Below are 18,093 nucleotides of genomic sequence, written 5' to 3' on the forward strand. Positions count from 1 at the left end.
GTAAAATTGATAGAATTATTATTAGAACAAAGTAGGGGCAAGTTACAGTCCCAAGACATACATTTTTTTCTCTGTTAAATTATTTTGTAACTATAATAGGCCTGATACGTCCTTTTAAAATTCAGGAAAGCATGAATAATTATTTAAATCATTTAGGACTGTTCCTTTTAAAATAATGTATGCAAAGCACTTGGCACATTGGAATAGTCAACAAAATTTGCGTTTGTATTGTTTTGCTGTTGCAGTCTGTTTAGCTCAAGTCAGAAGGTATTGTTCCCTTGGCTTCACTGATAGTCTCCTGCCAATTATACTGCTGGTGCTCAAGCTGTATTTGAATTACTTTGAAAAGGTCCAGGCACACTTCTCTGAACGTGAACTAATTGCTCCATATGGACTCATGTTTCTAGAAATAGAGATAAATCTACAAATCTCTCTCACTTGCATACCAAAATGAGAGGAAATTGCTTCTTGCAGAGGGGTTGGGTCTTTGTTGTAACCTAGTGAAAAAATTGCAAACTTCTTGAAATAGCCTGCAGCTTATGCCCTGATGAACGCATGGGTACCAGGTTTATATCCTTGACCGTAACTTGCAGGATGGGACACTGGGCAGCTTACGGTCAGCTGTCCTTGGCCCCAGGCGAGACCCCCGGTGGTGTTTCGGTGTGTGCTGAGGCCACAGAAGGGAGCGGAGCTACTTGTTTGCTTGATTTTTTTCCTCCCTGGTTATTTTGCTAAGGCTGCTGAGGTTCTGTGGGGACAGTTGAAGTGGCCCAAATGCCGGGTGACACGGTGCGCTGGTCTCTTTGAGCTCAGCTTGTGCACATCGAGGTGTTTCTGAGTTTACAGATTACTAGACCCTTCCCTTTCCTCTGTCCTTCCCTAGCCAGGATGCCCTCTGGCTTTTCCCTTTGGGTGTTATTTCTCTGACAGTGACAGAGATAAACGATAAACATAAACCATCCACTTTCCTCTGGCCAGCGGCTTCCTAAGGGCCACACAGGCGTCTGTGTGCACTTATGGATGGGAAGCCACCGCTGTCCCTGCTCATTTATCTAGTGCCGCTTTTCTTATTCCACTCCCTCCGTGCTCGCCTCCTTCATTAATAACCTCCCAGAGAGCACACGGATAATCTATTTTTCTTTTACTTGTTTCCTTTCATTATCAAAGTAACACTCCAGTGTTAGAAATTTAGCATTTTGGAAAATGGGAAAAGAAAAATAAAAGATTTCTGAAATCCCACTACTGAGAGATACTATTTATCTTCTGTTGTATTTCTGTCTTGACTTCTCCTTGCGCGCACATACGTATAGTTGAGATCACACTACATATTTATTGTTAGGGTGTTCTTTCACTTAATGTGTTGTGAACACTTCTTTGTCCTCACAAACATGTCTTTCATAACTTTAATGGCCAATACTATTCCATTGTATGGATATTTCTTATTTATTTGCCCTTTCTCTGATTGCTGCGTCTAATTTTCCACGGTCACAGGCAATGCTGCCCTGAGCGTCTTTCCCACACATCTTCGCTGGTCCTGCAGAGGTTGGGATGCTTAAGAGTTCAACTGCTTTCCACAGGGGGCCATGTGCATTTGCATCCCCTTCTGTAGGATGTTGGAGCTCCAATTTCATCCAGTTCTTTGTAATACCAGGAAGTATATTTCCCTACCTTAGTAACTTCAATGGCATGTCACTGTTATTTTAATGTATGTTTCTTCAACAACTAATAGAATCTGTATGACTTGCTTTACTTACTCAGAGTAGAAATGTGATCAAATTGCTCTACTGTTCCCAAAGGATCTTTTAAGGATTTATAGTTAATATTTGCAGGAGATTTGATATGTCTCTCTTGAGGGCTCCCAGCAACATCCCCATCTCTGCCTTATCTGAAATCCACAGAATAAAATTTGTTTGATTTCCAAATGTTCGGGAATTAGATGATGGGGGTCTGGACAGCACCTTCTCGCAGGCTGCCAAGGGGCTTTCCGTGGGAGACTGTCCCTGTGAGGTGCAGGTCCTGATATGTGGACCCTACACATGCTTCCTTGCTGTTACCAAGCTAAGCAGCTGTGGTGGGTTGGCTGGGTGGGCACGGGCGTGCTTCTACCATCTGCCTGCTACCCCACATCCAGCTTGTAAACTACCTGTGGTGCCTGGGCCCTTAGACACCTTCTCCCTCTTGCTGGGGGTCCTTAGGTGCTCTAGATCTCCTTCTTCTCAGCAGACTTTAAGGGTCAGGGACATCTGGTTGAGTCAATGTGCCAGTTTCAAATCTGGGGCCAGGGGCAGGACCATGATCTCAAAAAGCTCCTAGGCTCCAAATCCACCTGACCAGGCTTTTCAGTTCCTTCCAGGAGATCTGTCCACCAGGAAGAGGTTAAAAAAAAAAAAAAAGCAACTGTCTTCTTCCCTGAAGCTCAAAGAGCAAAGAACAGGTAGCTTTTGCTAAAGTTTTGGGGGTCATAGTAAGCCCTCTGGGATCTGACTGCATGAATTTGAATCCTGGCCTTTTACTATTTCCAGGCTGGGTCATCTTGTGCATTTTGCTTTATCTCTTTAAACCTCAATTTCCTCATCTCTAAAAGAGGGATAATGAAAGTACCTTCTTTATATGATTGTGGTAAGCATTAAATGAGATGGACCATGTGAAGCATATTATATAGTTCTTGGCCCAAAGATATCCAGCAAGAGTTAGCCCTAAAATTACTTCCTAGGTAAAACCCACAAAGTTCTATTATACTAAAAAGGAAGTTTCACCCTTTTATATGGAGAAACTACTAGAAGTTTATTTCCTGTTGGAGAAAATATGTCTTGGCTTCATTGATTAGTAAGGTTAAATCCCCCAAACTTTATCTGCTATTTTCATTTGCTCTTTGGTGAATTGCTATTCAACACCTGTCCTATTTTTTTTTAATGAAACTTTTTATTTTGAGACAATTATATATATTCACATGTAGAAATTAGAAACATTACAGAGAGATTTCCATGAAATCTTTACCCCAGTTCCGTGTGTGTGTGTGTATTTTATATATATATAAAATATATATATACATACAAGGAACTGGGGTAAAGTTCACAAGCTGGATTGGGGTAGCAGGCAGATGCTAGAAGCATAAATATGTATATATATGTGTGTGTATATATATTCATATATAATAATATGTGCGTGTATGTGTCTATATGTATACACATTTATTCTCCTTATTTTTCAGATTAGATAATTTCTACTGTTCTATCTTTAAGATCACTAATTCTTTCTTCTGTTTTCTACATTCTTCTGTTGAGTGTCTCTGCACAGTTTTTATTTAGCTTACTGTACTTTTCAGTTTCAGTTTGAAAATTCCATTTGATTCTTCTTTATATCTTTGGTTTCCTTGCAGAATCTTTCTGTTTTATCATTTGTTTCAAACATGTTCTTTTTTTAAATTAAATTAATTTTTTTTTTTTTTTATTGTTGGGGATTCATTGAGGGTACAAGAAACCAGGTTACACTGATTGCATTTGTTAGGTAAAGTTCCTCTTACAATCATGTCTTGCCCCCAAAAGGTGTGGCACACACCAAGGCCCCACCCCCCTCCCTCTTTCCCTCTCTCTGCTCTTCCTTTCCCCACCCCTCCCTTCTTCTTTCTCTCTCTGCTCTCCCCTTCCCCCATCCCCAACGTGTCCTTAATTGTCATTAATTGTCCTCATATCAAAATTGAGTACATAGGATTCATGCTTCTCCATTCTTGTGATGCTTTACTAAGAATAATGTCTTCCACTTCCATCCAGGTTAATACAAAGGATGTAAAGTCTCCATTTTTTTTAATGGCTGAATAGTATTCCATAGTATACATATACCACAGCTTGTTAATCCATTGCTGGATTGGTGGGCATTTAGGCTGTTTCCACATTTTGGTGATTGTAAGTTGAGCTGCAATAAACAGTCTCGTGCAAGTGTCCTTATGATAAAAGGATTTTTTTTTACTTCTTGATAGATGCCCAGTAATGGTATTGCAGGATCAAATGGGAGGTCTAGCTTGAGGTCTTTGAGGTTTCTCCATACTTCCTTCCAAAAAGGTTGTATTAGTTTGCAGTCCCACCAGCAGTGTAAAAGTGTTCCCTTCTCTCCACATCCACGCCAGCATCTGCAGTTTATTATTTATTTTTGAGACAGAGCCTCACGCTTTTGCCCTAGGTAGAGTGCCATAGTATCACAGTTCACAGCAACCTCCAACTCTTGGGCTCAAGTGATTTTCCTGCCTTTGCCTTTGTCATTGGCAAAGAGGGAGAGTTTGATCTCTGCTTCCATTCGGATTCCCTTTATTTCCTTGTCTTGCCTAATTGTATTGACTAGAACTTCCAGCACTGTGTTGAACAGTAATGGTGATTGAAGACAACCTTGTCTGGTTCCAGTTCTAAGAGGAAAAACTTTCAGTTTTACTATATTCAGTAAAATATTAGCTGTGGGTTCAAACATGTTCTTAATTGCACAATGGCTGATGCAGTTCTAACTTTTCTCTGTGCTGTTATCTATTTTTTTCTACATGAGATTTTCCTGGTTGTTTATAATGATTTTTTTTTTTTATTGAATTGTGAGACCCTGAATCTTCTATTTTAGCTGTTTTTTTGCATCGAGAGAAGGGTGCCCTGCCACTTCATTACTGCCAGGTAGGGTGGGAATCCTCGTTCCTCACTCACCTCCTGTTGACATGGGATGGCCCAGGATTTCTGTTACTTCTGGATGGTTTGTGGGGAGTGAGTTCTGGCTTCCTGCTGTCCTTTGCTAATGCCACCTTGTCTGGGAGGGGTGAGGGAACCTCATCCCCCCATGCGGCCTCCACTGCTACCACGGGGAAGATGCTCTCATTCTTACTGGGTAGTGGTGAAAGTCCCCACTCTTCACGAGGCCTCCACCACCTCCTGCCTTATTCCTGCGGCATGAATAACTTGGTCTTAAGGAAGCTCTGGCTTTGCATATCACCTCCACTGGCACTGTTGGAACAGGAACTCACTCTTCAGTGCCTGGCGGAAATGAAAGTCTTGGCCTATGCTGCCTTCTCTGACACCACTCTGGTGAGTGAGTTAGGAGTAACCTGCCCCAGTCTGAAGAGGGTAGAAGTCAAGCTCCCCACCAGGGCTTTGCTGGTATGGGTATGGGTGGTGGGGCCACAATTTTTTCTGTGATATTTGACTGGAGTTGAAAATTTTATTGTCTAAAACTTTTCTGTCTTGTTCTTTTTTTTTTTACTAAAGAAAGCAGGCTTTTTTGAGGGAGAGGTGTGTTTGATCTTCCCTCATTGGCATTTCAAAATTTCTGCCTTCATTAGCATTAAGTTTAGGATAAATAAGGTCAAAGGAACACCCAGGCAACCCACTACCATGTCACTCCTTGACATCCCTGGCCCCAGGCCTGTCTGCCTCATTTATTGTACTTAGTAAGAGGAATTGAGAAACTTACATTTATTCCCTATTTCCAGAAGCAGAAGTATTTGTCAATCCCAGCCCGGCCAAACTGCAACAACAACAAAAAATAGCCGGGCGTTGTGGCAGGCACCTGTAGTCCCAGCTACTCAGGAGGCTGAGGCAAGAGAATCGCCTAAACCCAGGAGTTGGAGGTTGCTGTGAGCTGTGATACCATGGCACTCTACTGAGGGTGATAAAGTGAGACTCTGTCTCTAAAAAAAAAAAAAATAATAGCATTCATGGCATTTTCTTAGTTATTGTATGTAGACATTTGAAGGCTACGTTGAACAGTTTGATGAGAATATTTCAGATTGTATATGAAACCAGCACATTGTACCCCTTGATTACACTAATGTACACAGCTATGATTTAACAATAAAAAATTAAAAGTATTAAAAAAAATAAGGTTTACTGTTTTTCTTATGAACGTTTTCAAAGTAAATAGTAAGGATCTCAACCTCCTGACTTTCAGAGCTGTAAAATACACATTTTCCTGTATGTAGTTTGTTTGCATGCTTTCCCAAGGCCCATGTCCCGTTCTGCTTAGCAAATCATGTTGGTGATGATGATGAAGTAGGAAGCACCGGCTCCGATGAAGTGTTCTTTGGAAAAACCAGGTTATTAAGGCTATCTGCTGTTGCCATGGATAACTGAGAATTAGTTCTGAGGAGTTCAAACTCAGTGCAGATGTAAGGTTTGCATGTCTGCATCCTTCAGTAGGAAGTAGGACTTTCAGGGGGTTGACCATGAGGCTGCTGGCCACACAAGGAGAGCTTTGGCCTCTAGCTGGGCAGAGGCAGTTTCCAGGGGGAGTCCATGCTGGCTTTGCTGGTGAACATGAGTGAAGTCTTATTGCCTTGGACAGTTAGAGCTTCAGGGCACAACCTGCCCCCTTGGCAAAATGCTGGAACTCTGTCCTTTATGACCAAGTACTGCAAAGTTGAGACTCTCCTGGGGCTCAGGGACTTTGGTTTCATCACTTATATGGCTCTGCCAGGTAGCTGCTGGGCTTTCTGATCCCCTCAATCAGGGTGGTCCTCAGGAAAATTGTAACAATGGTTTTGGGTAAATTCACCTCCATTCTCTCCCTTTATTTGTTTATTCATTTCTTAAACCATCTATTCCATTGTCCATCGATTTGTGAAATTCTTACATTATTCTGGGAAGATATGCGAGAAATAGGAATGAAAAACATCCCTTTCCTTGGCAGGATGATAGCAGGTCGGGGAGACAGTGATCATTACGTTCAGTGCCATGATGTAGGGAAGCATGTGTTCATCCTAGAGAGCAGACTGGATGAGGAGAGGCAGGCAGGCAGGGCTTCCCTGGTGAGAGGATGCTTCAGTGGAATCCTCTTGGGAAAAAGGAATTAGCCAGGTACAAAAAGAGCTGGGAACAGAGCTGACACTGCAGCAGAGGGCACAGCCAGGATGATGGGGCCCGTGAACTGGAAGGTGAAGTGTGATGAGCAAGAGGTGAGACTGGGGAGGTTGGGAGTCAGGCTTCCAGGCCAAGACTTCGGCCTGAGGACAACAGCAACTGTTAGAAAGTTTTGCAGGGTACTGGAACAATGTTTCAGAAACACCGTTCTGTTACACAGAAGAGGAATGGATTGGAGAGGGATGACCTTTTATCCTGCCTGTGATCACTGGCCACTTTGGTCTTGGAGGAATTCAGGACACTCATTGTACTGTAACCTCAGTGACTGTACATAAACTCAAGAGCAGGATTTTGTTTGTTTTTTGTAAACAAGGATTAAGCGAATGGAAGGCAGCCCCAACTTCTGGTGAACCTTCCTACCCATATAGGGAATACATTTGATGAGGTTTAAGATTTGTTGGCCTTTCTTTCTTATAATGGAGAGTTGATAGCATCAGATAAATTCTTTTCCATCCATCTATTTACATAAATAACAGAAAAGGCTTTTTTGGTGAGAAGATTGTCTTGAATGACAAAATAGCTACTTTTCAAAGCTTTGGAAAAATAATAGGAGAAAAATAAAGGCCACGTCCCATTTATATTCTCTCTTTGGATTAGAAACCATTAAAATGTAAATCAAACTTTGAAACACCCAAACAGAAATGGGCAAACCCAGGGTAAATCGTGTTTGAGACACTCACTACCAGTGAGTTTAGAGAGGGGTGTAAGATGGGGGACGACTATTTGCTGACTTCAGGAAACAATATTGCTTTCATCCAAAGGAAGAAAAAAATAAGTTCTCTGGTTTTCTGTGTCCTTAGGCTGAGTTTAATTAAGGCAAGAAAGGGCAGAGAGAAGTGATAAATAAAACAAAACCTAGATCCATAGGAAACTGCCCTGGAGAAGTCAGAGGAGCTGAAGGCTGGTAATCATCATTACATGAGGGATGAGATATGTCAGAGAGAGTGGATGTCATGTGGACAATATAATGAAGCGCCATATGGGAGGAGATAGTAAAATCTACACACCTTTTATGATACAGAACTGAGATGCAGGGAGCATGCTTGAACATCGATTCTTTGCAGTTTGACAAAATGGCTCTCCGATGTTTTCCTCTTTATCAGCCTGGGACATGAAAGAAGTGGGAGCTGCAGGGCAATGTCCTTGGCCCAGGGCCACTTAAAGGTTTTACTGGAGGTATGAAAGAGGAACAGAGTGATGGATAATTTGTTTAGTACAGCTCATATTTCAAAGGACCTTGGATTAACGGAAATGTGGACAGAAGAACAGTAAGAGGTGACAAGAATATCTGGAAAATAAAAAGCCAAGTTTTCAAATGCTGGATGGCAAACCCAGATGTTCTTTGGGGCTGGGTGGGTGCCTTTGCTCAGGTTACAGATTTTCTGTTTATCTTTAGTCAACAAATCAGGCTGACTACACTTACTTTGTTGTAGATAGTATTCTATGGATTAGATGAATCAATATGTATGAGACACTTTACAGTCCCTAGTACACAGAAAACAAAAGAGTCTCAGCGCCCCTGAGGCTGGCAGGTTCGATCCCGGCCTGGGCCAGCTAAACAACTGCAATAAAAAAATAGCCAGGCAAGCGCCTGTAGTCCCAGCTACTTGGGAGGCTGAGGCAAAAGAATCAGTTAAGCCCAGCAGTTTGAGGTTGCTGTGAGCTGTGACGCCACAGCACTCTACCCAGGGCGTCATAGTGACACTCTGTCTCAAAAAAAAACCAAACAAACAAACAAAAAAAAAAAACCTTTAAAAAAAGAAAACACAAAATATACAAAAAAAAAAAAAAATTCATGATGAAGGTTGTCTGACTGAACTGTTGTGATGTTTGGGGACCCAATTTAAGATGGTGCCAAAATGAAAAAATGCCATTAGTTGGATCTGAGCCAACCTATAGAAGAGTCTAGAGCAGTGTTTTCCAACCTTTTTTTTCTTATCTCATGGCACACTTGGACTTAACAATAGTTAAACTTCCATGGCACACTTACACTCTGTTGATTAAAAAAAAAAAGTGAAAAAAGAATATACTTAGTGTACCTTGAACTTCTTTGAAAATAATTTAACTAATGCTCTTTAAAAGTTTTTGTGGTGCCTACATACAATAACTAAGAAAATGCCATGAAGGCTACATTGAACAGTTTGATGAGAATATTTCAGATTGTATATGAAACCAGCACTTGGTACCCCTTGATTGCACTAATGTACACAGCTATGATTTAACAATTAAAAAAAAGGATAAAAAAAGTTTTTGTGGAACACCTAAGATCCTCTCATGGTACACTGGTAGAAAATCTCTAGTCCAAAGTCAAGGCAGTAAGAGATCAATATCACTATCCAACGGGTTATGGGAAGGATCTGGATCACAAATGGGAGGCTCAGCCACAAATCAGGGGTGACCTAGAGCAAGCAGAGTCGGAGTGAGGCTGGATCAAGCCAAGGGCAGTGTGTGGCTTTAAGTAGACAGGGATTTATGTCACTTTTGTTTTTATAAACCCAGTGGCTAGAGTAATGCCTTGTACATAGCAGGTACTCTCTAAGTGTTTGTTGAGTGAATGGCTGAAGTGCTGAGTGGGCTGTGAACATGCTGGCCTGCTGTACAGGAACAGAATCAGAATGGATGACCATCAGAGGAAGACAACATCAAAGGCCTACAGAACTTCTACAGTAAACAGTCTGGGTTTTCTGGGGTGTCCAGCAGTAGAAAATCCTGAAATTTGAATGGTAGAAGGAGCCCCAAATAGGTTTCAAGCAGTGGAGAATAACATTTTTTCTGGAACAATGAAGAATATCTTGAATGTCCAGAATGATTGAGCTAGAATAAGGAGAACTGAGAAATATGAACTCAAGTCTTTCTCTTTCTCTCTTCCTCCTGACACTGGATTCTGTATCTTTCATCTACCAGTATGTCCTAATATAACAAAAGTGGTTGCCACCTAATTTTAATCTCCCTTATGGTCAGAGTAGGAACACGATTAAATGAGATGAGGATATAGCTGGGAGGTTTGTTAGCTTTAGAGAAAAATACCTTACTAGTAAAGAGTCCTTAAACCTAAAATCTGTTTTCAGTCTAAAAGATATCTGCTAGTAGCATACTTAATTCTCCATTTTCTGGAATGCTCTATGATTCCACATTATGTGGAGAATGAACAGGATGATCTTGAAATGGCCTTCTGCCCTGGGAGGTTATGGAGGGGAGGACAACCTTGAAAGGTCCAGGCTTGCAAAGTAGAATTGGGAGGTGGGGAAGGAAAAGGAGGAAGTCCAAGGACAAAGGCATCCTCAACTGACCAAAGCAGAGGATGGGAATCCTTGGCTTCTTTGTGATTAGTTACCTTTCTGAGTTTTTAGTCTATGTGGGATATTGTGACAGAGAAGTGAAGCATGGGGGTTGTGGCGGTGGTGGTCTGTGTCTAGGCATATGTGGCTGTATGTATATGGGTTTGTCTGTAGCTACAGGCAGACCTTGGAGATAGTATTGTGGGGTTGGTTCCAGACTACCACAATAAAGTGAACTTATCAATAAAGTAAGTCATTTACTTTAAAAAAATTTTCTATACGTATAAAAGTTACATTCACATTATATTTCAGTTTACTAGGTGTATAATAACATGTCTACAAAACAATGTATATACCTTAATTAAAAAATGCTAACAATCATCACAGCTTTCAGAGAGTTATAATCTTTTTGCTGGTGGAAGATCCTGCCTTCATGTTGAAGGCTGCTGACTGACTAATGTAGTGGTGCTGAAGGCTGGGGTAGCTGTGGCAATTCCTTAAAATATGACAAGAAAGTTTTCCATGTCAATTGACTCTTCTCTGAAATGAAAGATTTCTCTGAAGCATGCAGTGATGTTGGGTAGCATTTTACCCACAATGGAATTTCTTTGAAAACTGGAATGAATTATCTCAAATCCTGTGGCTGCTTTATCAACAAAGTTTGTGTAATATTCTAAATCTTTTATTGTTATTGTGATAGTGTTCACCGCATCTTCACCAGGAGTAAATTCCATCTCAAGAAACCACTTTATTTGCTCATCCATAAAAAGCCACTCCTCATCTGTTGAAGTTTCTTTTTTCTTTTTAATTATCATGAGTACATAATAGCTGTATATCTTTATACTGGGTGAGTGATGTTTTGATACAGTAATATAATGTGAATTAATCAAATCAGAGTATCCATCACTTCAGACATTTATCATTCCTTTGTCTAAGGAACATTCCACTTCCACTCTTTTAGTGACTTTCAAGTATACCCTAGCTTACCATTGATTATAGTCACCCTGTTATGTTGTCAAATATTGTTCATTCCATCTCTCTCTAGTTTTGTACCCAGTAACCATCTCCATTTTATCCTCTCCTCCCCATTACTCTCCTCAACCTCTGATAACCATCATTCTACTCTATGTCTCCATAAGGTTAACAGCTCCCACTTATTAGTGAAAAATTGTGAGATTTGTCTTTCTGCTCCTGGCTTATCTCACTTAATATAACAGTTTTCAGTTACATCCATTTTGTTGCAAATGGCAGGATTTCACTCTTTTTGTGGTTATATAATATTCCATTGTGTGTTTGTCCAAAAATTTCTTTATCCACTCATCTATTAATAGACACTTGAGATTGATTCCAAATCTTGGTTGTTGTGAATAGTGCTGCAATAAACATGACAGTGTAGATTCTTTTCAAAATGCTGATTTCCCTTCCTTTGGATATGTACCCAGCAGTGAGATTACTCAGTCATATGGTAGTTTTATTTTCAGTTTTTTTGAAAACCTCTATACTATTTTCCATAGTGGCTACAATAATTTAAAGTCCTACCCACAGTGTATAAAGACTCCCCTTTTTCCATATCCTTGCCAGTATTTGTTATTGCTTGTCTTTTTGATAAAAGCCATTTTGACTGTGGTGAGATGATACCGCATTATAGTAATGATCTGTATATCTCTGATGACTAATGATGTTGAGCATTTTTTTTTCATGTGACTGTTTGCCCTAGGTATATCTTTTTTTGAGATATGTCTGTTTAGATCCCTTGCCCATTTGTTAATGGATTTTTTGACTTTTTCCTATTGAGATGTTGGAGCTCCTTATCTATTCCTATTATTAATCTCTTGTCAGATGGGAATTTGCAAATATTTTCTCCCATTCTGTGGGCTGTCTCTTCTCTATTGATTGTTTCCTTAGCTGTGCAGAGGGATATTGGCTTGATGGCATACCATTTGTCAATTTTTGCTTTGATTATCTGTGCTTTGTGGATATTACTCAAGAAGTTAATTTGCTATTTGGATGCTGAAAATGGAGTGTTGAGGTTGCCAATGATTATTCTATTGAGGTATATCTCTCTCGTTAGCTTTGTAATATTTGTTTTATATAACTGGGTGCTCCAATGTTGGGTGTGTATATTTTGGAATTGTTATAACTTCTTGCTGAGTTGACCTCTTTATCATTGTATAATGACTTTATTTGTCTCTTTTTATAGTTTTTATTTTGAAATCTATTTTATCTTATAGAGATATTGCCATTCTTGCTCCTTTTGGGTTTTCATTTGGATGGAATACCTTTTTTTCATCCCTTTATTTTCAATCTATTTGTGTCCTTATTGGTGAAGTATGTTTCTTGCAGACAACATATGGTTGGCTCTTGTTTTTTAATGTATTCAACCACACTATGTCTTTTGATTGGAGAATTCAAAGAATTCACATTCAATGTTTTTATTGTCAATTAAGGGCTTACTAAGGCTATGTTATTATTTGATTTCTGGTTATTTTGTGGTTCTCTTTTGCTTACTTACTCTGTCTTTATTAGGAGTGATTAGTATGTTTTGATATATTGCTTTTTATTTTTCACATATCTGTTATACTTTCTTTGATTTGAGGTTACCATGAGGCTTGCAAAAAAATATTTCATAACTAAATTTTTAAAATATGTGACAACTCTGCTTACAAACAAACCAAAAAAAAAAAACAAAGAAAATATTAACAAAAATTCCTCACTTAAACTCCATCTCCCCCACTTTTTAACGTGTTGTTTCCATCCATATCTTTTTATATTATCTATTGTAGGGATCAGGGCAAAACCTATGCTTTCCCCTTGATCTGGTTTGATGAAAGATTAACTCACAATTACAATAGATTAGTAAGAGAAAATTTTATTTCCAAATACTGCGCGCACAGGGGGAACTACAAGAATGATTACCCAAAGTCTCAGTGATGGTCAGAGACTTTTATAGATGCCTTTTGGAAGGGAAGGGGGAGAATGTGGAAAGTATATGTGTGGCAAGTGGTTGCTAGGGGGGATGTGTGTAGATGGGTGGAAACAGACTGATTTGTAGATTAACCTGAGACAGGTATCCTGCTTCAGATGACCTTGGGGCCAGGTCTGTTAGCATGTAATAAGGAAGTCAGTAGCCCATTTTTGATTCTTAATCAGGTTACTCAGGTTTTATGTAGATAGAGGAAAGCCGTATTTCAATGATTCCTGATCAAGAATGGTCTTTTTTTTTTTTTTTAAATCATAGCTGTGTACATTAATGTGATCATGGGGCACCATACACTGGTTTTATAGACCGTTTGACACATTTTCATTACATTAATTAAAATAGCCTTCCTGGCATTTTCTTAGTTTTTGTGTTAAGACATTTACATTCTACATTTACTAAGTTTCACATATACTCTTGTAAGATGCACCGCTGGTGTAATCCTACCAATCACCCTCCCTGCTCACCTCCCCCTCCCTCACCTCCCTTTCCCCCTTCTCCCTATTCTTAGGTTATAACTGGGTTATAGCTTTCATGTGAAAGCCATAAATTAGTTTCATAGTAGGGCTGAGTACATTGGATACTTTTTCTTCCATACTTGAGATACTTTACTAAGAAGAATATGTTCCAGCTCCATCCATGTAAATATGAAAGAGGTAAAGTCTCCATCTTTCTTTAAGGCTGCATAATATTCCATGGTGTACATATACCACCATTTATTAATCCATTTGTGGATCGATGGGCACTTGGGCTTTTCCCATGACTTAGCAATTATGAATTGGGCTGCAATAAACATTCTGGTACAAATATCTTTGTTATAATGTGATTTTTAGTCTTCTGGGTATATGCCTAGTAGAGGAACTATAGGATTGAATGGCAGATCTATATTTAGATCTCTAAGTGTTCTCCAAACATCTTTCCAAAAGGAATGAATTAATTTGCATTCCCACCAGCAGTGTAGAAGTGTTCCCTTTTCTACACACCCACACCAACATCTCTGGTCTTGGGATTTTGTGATACGGGCTAATCTTACTGGAGTTCGATGATATCTCAAAGTAGTTTTGATTTGCATTTCTCTGATGATTAAAGATGATGAGCATTTTTTCATATGTCTGAAGGCCGTGCACCTGTCTTCTTCAGAGAAGTTTCTCTTCAAGTCCCTTGCCCAGCCTGTGACGGGATCACTTGTTCTTTTCTTTCTTTTGCGTTTGAGTTCTCTGTGGATTCTGGTTATTAAACCTTTGTCAGAAACATAACCTGCAAATATCTTCTCCCATTCTGAAGGCTGTTTGCTTACATTACTTACTGTGTTCTTGGCTGTGCAGAAGCTTTTTAGTTTGATCAAGTCCTAGTAGTGTATTTTTGAAGCTGCTTCAATTGCCCGGGGTGTCCTCTCATAAAATACTCACCCAGACCGATTTCATCAAGGTTTTTTTCTGCACTCTCTTCTACTATTTTTATACTTTCATGTCTTTTTTTTTTTTTTTTTTAATTTTTTTATTAAATCATAAGTGTATACAATGATATGATTATGGGGCATCATACACTCACTTCATAAACCATTTGACACATTTTTATCCCATACTTTCATGTCTTAAGCTTAAATCTTTAATCCAGTGAGAGTCTATCTTAGTTAATGGTGAAAGGTGTGGGTCCAGTTTCAGTCTTCTACAGGTTGCCAGCCATTTCACCCAGCAGCATTTGTTAAATAGGGAAACTTTTCCTCACTGAATGTCTTTCATTGGCTTGTGAAAGATCAAATAACAGTAAGTAGCTGGATTCATCTCTTGGTTCTCTATTCTGTTCCAGAAAACTACTTCTCTGTTTTTATGCCAGTACTATGCTGTTTTGATCACTATTGATTTATAGTATAGTCTGAGGTCTGGTAGCATGATTCTTCCTGCTTTGTTTTTATTTCTGAGTAATGTCTTAGCTATTCGAGGTTTTTTCTGATTCCATATAAAACAAAGTATTATTTTTTCAAGATCTTTAAAGTGTGACAGTGGAGCTTTAATAGGGATTGCTTTAAAATTGTATATTGCTCTGGGTAGTATGGGCATTTTAACAATGCTGATTCTTCCCAGCCATGAGCATGGTATGTTTTTCCATTTTCAGCTATTTCTTTTCTTAGAGTTTCATAGTTCTCTTTATAGAGATCTTTTATGTCCTTTGTTAGGTAAACTCCCAAATATTTCATCTTCTTTGGCACTACTGTGAATGGAATAGAGTCCTTAACTGTTTTTTCAGCTTGACTATTGTTGGTATATATAAAGGCTACAGATTTATGAATGTTGATTTTATAACCTGAGATGCTGCTGTATTCCTTGATCACTTCTAAGAGTTTTGAAGTAGAATCCCTGGTGTTTTCCAGATATATAATCATATCATCTGCGAAGAGTGAAAGTTTGATCTCTTCTGACCCTATATGGATACCCTTGATAGCCTTTTCTTCCTTAATTGCCGTGGCTAAAACTTCCATTACAATGTTAAAGAGCAGTGGAGACAATGAGCAGCCTTGTCTGGTTTCTGATTTGAGTGGAAATGATTTCAATTTAACTTCATTCAAAATGATATTGGCTGTGGGTTTGCTGTAAATGGCCTCTACCAGTTTAAGAAATGTCCCTTCTATACCAATTTTCTTAAGTGTTCTGATTATGGAGGGGTGCTGGATATTGTCAAAAGCTTTTTCTGCATCGATTGAGAGAATCATATAATCTTCGTTTTGTAATTTGTTTATGTGCTGAGTTACACTTATAGATTTATGGATATTGAACCAGCCTTGCGACCCTGGGATAAAACCGACTTGGTCATGATGTATAATTTGTTTGATGTGTTGCTGGATTCTGTTTGTTAGGATCTTGTTGAATATTTTTGCATCTATATTCCTTAGTGTTATTGGTCTATAATTTTCATTTCTTGTTGGGTCCTTTCCTGGTTTGGGGATCAGGGTGATGTTTGCTTCATAGAAGTTGTTGGGTTGTCTTCCTTCTTTTTCTACATTTTGAAACAGGTTGTGTAATATAGGTACTAATTCCTCTTTAAAGGTTTGGTAGAATTCTGACGTGAAGCCATCTGGTCCTGGGCTTTTCTTTTTAGGGAAATTTTGTATGGTTGATGCTATTTCAGAACTTGATATTGGCCTGTTCAACATTTCCACTTGATTCTGGCTAAGTCTTGGAAGGTGACCTGCTTCCAAGTATTGGTCAATTTCCTTCAGATTTTCATATTTTGAGAATAAAGTTTCTTGTAATATTCATTAAGGATGTTTTTAATTTCTGAGGAGAGTGTTGTTATTTTGTCTTTGTCTTTTCTGATTGATGAGATTAGGGATTTTACTCTTTTTTTTTTTTCTGGTTAGGTTAGCCAAAGGTTTATCTATTTTATTGACCTTTTCAAAAAACCAACTTTTGGATTTATTGATCTGTTGTATAATTCTTTTGTTTTCAATTTAATTTAATTCTGCTCTAATTTTGGTTATTTCTTTTTTTCTACTGGGTTTGGGTTTGGAATGTTCTTCCTTTTCCAGTTGCTTGGAATGTCCCATTAAGTTGTTAACTTCTTCTCTTTCTGTTCTGTTGAGGAAGGGTTGCCGTGCTATAAATTTCCCTCTTAGGACTGCCTTTGCGGTATCCCAGAAGTTCTGATAATTCGTGTCTTCATTGTCATTTTGTTCCAAAAATTTGGCAATTTCCTTCTTAATCTCATCTCTGACCCAGCTATCATTCAGCATAAGGTTATTTAACTTCCATATTTTTGTAGGAGTATGCAGATTCCTGTTGTTACTGAGTTCAGCTTTTATTCCATGGTGGTCCGAGAAGATGCAAGGAATAATTTCTATTCCTTTAAATTTACTGAGCTTAGACTTGTGACCTAAGATGTGATCGGTTTTGGAGTAAGTTCCGTGGGCTGATGAGAAGTATGTGTATTCAGTTTTGTTTGGATGAAATGTTCTGTAGATGTCTGCTAAATCCAAATGTTGGATGGTTAGGTTTAAATCTAAAATTTCGTTGCTTAGCTTCTTATTGGAGGATCTATCCAACACTGCCAAGGGAGTGCTGAAATCTCTAACTATTATGAAGCTGGAGGAAATCAAGTTGCTCATGTCTGTTAGAGTTTCTCTTATAAATTGAGGTGCATTCTCGTTGGGTGCATAAATATTAATAATTGAAATTTCATCATATTGAGTATTACCCTTGACAAATATGAAGTGACCATTCTTATCCTTCCTTACTTTTGTTGGTTTAAAGCCTATTGTGTCTGCAAATTGAATTGCAACACCTGCTTTTTTGTGATTACCATTTGCCTGAAATATGGATGACCATCCTTTCACCCTGAGTCTATATTTATCTTTTAAGGTACGATGTGATTCTTGTATGCAGTAAATATCTGGCCTGAGTTTTTGTATCCAGTCAGCCAACCTGTGCCTCTTTAGAGGACAGTTTAAGCCATTCACATTAATGGAGAATATTGATAAGTGTGGTAAAATTTTGGGTAACAAGTTTTTCGAAATTCCAGTGGACATTTTTCGTCCTTTCGCCACTGTGGAAGTTGGAGTTTGATCAAAAGTTTCTGAATAAGTTAACTTTTGTGGTAGATGATTGGGCTGGTCATTATGGAGGATAGGTCTGAGAATATCCCAAAGAGCTGGTTTGGTTATGGCAAATTTCTTCAACATATGAATGTCATTAAATTATTAAATTTCTCCATCATAAATGAAACTCAGTTTAGCTGGATACAGGATCTGGGCTTGAAAGTTATTTTACTTTAGGAGATTAAAAGTCAATGACCACCGTCTTCTGGCTTGAAAAGTTTCAGCAGAGAGATCTGCAGTCATTCTAATATTCTTCCCTTGTAGGTAATGGATTTCTTACGTCTGGCTGCTTTCAGAATTTTCTCCTTCATATTAACTTTAGTGAAGTTAATTGTGATATGCCTGGGGGATGTGTTATTTGGA

The sequence above is a fragment of the Nycticebus coucang genome, chromosome 7 (genome assembly GCF_027406575.1).
Source record: "Nycticebus coucang isolate mNycCou1 chromosome 7, mNycCou1.pri, whole genome shotgun sequence".
NCBI lineage: Eukaryota > Metazoa > Chordata > Mammalia > Primates > Lorisidae > Nycticebus > Nycticebus coucang.